The sequence below is a fragment of the Oncorhynchus kisutch genome, linkage group LG11 (genome assembly GCF_002021735.2).
Source record: "Oncorhynchus kisutch isolate 150728-3 linkage group LG11, Okis_V2, whole genome shotgun sequence".
NCBI lineage: Eukaryota > Metazoa > Chordata > Actinopteri > Salmoniformes > Salmonidae > Oncorhynchus > Oncorhynchus kisutch.
The window spans coordinates 47,981,717-47,986,149 of NC_034184.2; the positions used below are offsets into that span (position 1 = coordinate 47,981,717).

The following is a 4,433-nucleotide window of genomic DNA, read 5'->3' on the forward strand; positions in this document are numbered from 1 at the left end:
GAAGATTCGCTCAGTGCTCTAGCTAATCAATTTGTTTCACTCTATGAGTTTTGTATAGGAAATAAATCATCTGTTTCTAAGAATTCAAGGAGATTTTCTGTAGCTTTTTGTTGCTGACCCAAATAAACTTTTCAGTTAGAGCGCTCGTGGATATAGCTGACCATGTACATTGCAAGTTCTTAGTTATTTATCAACAGTAGGCCTGCTACAATTCACAGTTCACAGATCCCAAAGGAACTCCAAAGGGAAACCTTTCATCCCCTCCTTGTAGATGGTGTCAAACCTTTCACTCTGGGTGATGGAAAACTGTTTCTGTGAAGCCACAAGAGGAATACAGGAGCCACTGTATCCGAATTGGCATTTGGGGGTTTGTCGCATGTTACTGAAAAGACTATTTTCAAACAATCATGTTGAGTGTTTTGTTTTCATGTCTCTTGTTCAGAAAGTTTGACATTTTGACAATTACGCCTTTCATGTCCTGTTACGCAAGAAAGAGTACACAAAAAAAGTATTTTGTATCAAAATACAAACTCTTATTTTCTCTGGTATTGAACACTAATAATAACAAACGTTTTGAAAATGAATGGAACTGATCTATACCTTTTTCATTTCTTCATATGTGAGAAACAGTATGTCAAAGTTTTCCTTTTGGCTATACCAATCTTTAACATGATCAAACCAAGAACCACCAAAAAATGTTAAACAAAAATTAATCAAAGAATGTTACAAGCACAAATTAAGTATCGCATCAAAAACATTGGCCTACAAAAAAATCCCACGGTATTACACTTCCATAAAATATGTACGCTATTGGGGAAACATAACCCCCTTTTCCCTCAAGAAATTCCTCCAGAAATGTGTTGAAGTCCTCTGTCCTCTAGTAGTCTATTTACATTGTGGAAGTGGTAAAATGAACATGCAACATCTTTTGGGTTCCTTCCGATGTAGACAACCGATAGGGGACACAATCATGTTAAAAGCAGTTGACTGCAAACAATGTGCCAGCTTCATTGCTACTTTGTCTTTAAAACATTTTTGTAAGCAATGACCACACCTCAGACCCCCACAATCATCTTAATCTTTACCTTCCCTCTCTTTCTTAAACCTGGAGGCAGTAGATTGGGGAGAAGGTGAGAGGCAAATAATCGGGGTGAGGGCATTGAGCCATAGTCCACTGTTTTCATCTCCACCTCAATCCATGGTACAATTTCCATGGTGTTTGTTTTTACCCTCGAATACATTAGGACGAAACAACAATGCTATAATGTACTGCATCCATCTTGTCCCTGTTGAATGTTATGCAATGTTTTTTTTTCATACAAAATAATTGACAGAATACTCATTTTAACACTTGTAAAATACTCTATCCAAACAATAAGAACATGTTTTGGGATTATATATGGATTAGGAGAGTGGGTGGATTTACCCGATTTGGGGTATGTAACAGCAAAAATGTCACTGTCCCAGATCTCAAAGTCCTTCAGAGTGTGTAGATAACATTCATAATGCAGATTTTTTATGAGCTTAAGTCCTTTGTATGACACTAATCCAGGTACAAACATTTTGCAGATTCATTTCTGAAGTAAACACCTAGAGATCTGGTCTTCAGAATGAGGTTTTAAAGCAAAACCATGAGAGCCCCAAACCATGAACGAGCAAAAGACGTTGAACATTGAAGGATGGAAACACTAACTACGTGGCCTCACCCCTCCCCATGAGCAGTTGTTGAGATCTGAGAGAACAGGAATAAGAAGTAGTATGAAACTCCATCTTGCACTGACTGGCTAGATGGAGTTGTGCTCATTCCCCTGCAAATCCTGACAACGATTGTGCATTTAAGCCAACAACTGAATTGAAGTTTGGAGCAGAGACAGAGCAAACCTGAACCACTAATCCTTTCTCCTTTATGAATGAAACATTCCTCAGTCCAAGTGACGAGCAAAGTAGGCTACTACTTCTACTTTGACCTACGGGTGTGCAAGAGCCCAATTCTGCATGTAAACGTGTCCTCCTCTCCTTCAAAAGGTAAAAAGTACATGGTTATCCAAGTCTTTTTGTGAAACATGAAAACAAATCAAAACAGTTTATTTCCACCCAAAATGAAAAGGACAACACTATCAAGCAAATGGCGTTCATTTATACACTTTATTTAGCTTATTACATTTATACAGAGTACAAAAAAAACATGTAAATGTCACATTTACATAAGTATTCAGACCCTTTACTCAGCACTTTGTTGAAGCACCGTTGGCAGCGATTACAGCCTTGAGTCTTCTTGGGTATGACGCTACAAGCGTGGCACACCTGTATTTGGGGGGTTTCTCCCATTCTTCTCTGCAGATCCTCTCAAGCTCGGTCAGGTTGGATGGGGAGCGTCGCTGCACAGCTATTTTAAAGTCTCTCCAGAGATGTTCTATCGGGTTCAAGTCCGGGCTCTGGCTGGGCCACTCAAGGACATTCAGAGACTTGTCCCAAAGCCACTTCTGTGTTGATTTGCCTGTGTGCTTAGGGTCATTGTCCTGTAGGAAGGTGAACAGTCTGAGGTCCGGTCTGAGTTCCTGAGCGCTCTGGAGCAGGTTTTTATCAAGGATCTTTCTGTACATTGCTCCGTTCATCATTCCCTTGATCCTGACTAGTGTCCCAGTCCCTGCCTCTGAAAAACATCCCCATAGCATGATGCTGCCATGACCATGCTTCACCGTAGGGATGGTGCCACGTTTCAGTTTGGCGGGGCGGCCAGCTCTAGGAAGAGTCTTGGTAGTTTCAAACTTCTTCCATTCAAGAATAATGGAGGCCACTGTGTTCTTGGCCTTCAATGCTGCAGACAGTTTTGGTACCCTTCACCAGATCTGTGCCTCAACACATTCCTGTCTCGGAGCTCTACGGACAATTCCTTCGATCTCATGGCTTGGTTTTTGCTCTGACTTGCACTGTCAACTGTGGGACCTTATATAGACAGGTGTGTGCCTTTCCAAATCATGTCCAATCAATTGAATTTATCACAGATGGACTTCAATCTTGTTGTAGAAACATCTCAAGGATGACCAATGGAAACAGGATGCACCAGAGCTCAATTTCGTCTCTTATAGCAAAGGGTCTGAATACTTATGTAAATATGTGTTTTTCTGTTTTTTATTTTGAATACATTTGCAAAAATGTCTAAAAACCTGTTTTCGCTTTGTCATTGTGGGGTACTGTGTGTAGATTGATGAGCAAAAAAACTAATTTGATCAATTTTAGAATAAGGCTCTAACATAACAAAATGTGGAAAAGTCAAGGGGTCTGAAAACCTTCCAAATGCACTTCACTCACTACAGAGTTCCAAACTGCCTCTGGAAGCAATGTCAGCATAAGAACTGTTCGTCGGGAGATTCATGAAATGGGTTTCAATGGCTGAGCAGCCGCACACAAGCCTAAGATCGCCATGTGCAAAGCCAAGCGTCAGCTGGAGTGGTGTAAAACTCGCCGCCAATTGGACGCCGGAGCAGTGGAAAAGCATTCTCTGGAGTGATGAGTCACGCTTCACCATGTGGCAGTCAGACAGACACATCTGGGTTTGTCAGATAACAGGAGAATGCTACCTGCCGAATGCATAATGCCAACTGTAAATTTTGGTGGATGAGACATAATGGTCTGGGGCTGTTTTTCATGGTTCGGGCTAGGCCCCTTAGTTCCAGTGAAGGGAAATCTTAACGCTACAGAATATAATGACATTCTAGACGATTCTGTGCTTCCAACTTTGTGGCAACAGTTTGGGGAAGGCCCTTTCCTGTTTCAGCATGACAATGCCTCCTTGCACAAAGCGAAATCCATACAGAAATGGTTTGTTCGAGATTGGTGTGGAAGAACTTGTCTGGCCTGCACAAAGCCCTGACCTCAACCCCATCGAACACCTTTGGGATGAATTGGAACGCCGACTGAGAGCCAGGCCTAATCACCTAACATCAGTGCCTGACCTCACCAATGCTCTTGTGGCTGAATAGAAGCAAGTCCCCACAGCATTGTTCCAACATCTATTGGAAAGCCTTCCCAGAAGAGTGGAGGCTGTTATAGCAGTAAAGGGGGGGACCAACTCCATACTATTTCCCATGATTTTGGAATCATGTTTTCGACAAGCAGGTGTCCACATACTTTTGAAAGTCCAAACAGGAGATAGCAATGTCCCATGGAATTAACATTTTTGTGCAAATACACATGATTATTCATGCATACACAGGTAACTGACAAAAAATAAAATAGATAAATAAAAGAAACACCAACATAATGTTTTTTAATAGGGTGTTGGGCCACCATGAACAGCTTCAATGCACCTTGGCATAGATTCAGCGAGTGTCTGGAACTCTATTGGAGGGATGCAACACCATTCTTCCATGAGAAATTCCATCATTTGTGTTTTGTTGATGGTGGTGGAAAACGTTGTCTCAGGCGCCACT

At 41.5% G+C, this 4,433-nt stretch overlaps 1 pseudogene; it reads right to left on the bottom strand.

The window, feature by feature from the left end:
- Window positions 1–219: 219 nt before the first annotated feature.
- On the bottom strand, window positions 220–1,562 carry LOC109898825 (amine sulfotransferase-like; annotated as a pseudogene).
- Between the last annotated feature and the right edge of the window lie 2,871 nt (window positions 1,563–4,433).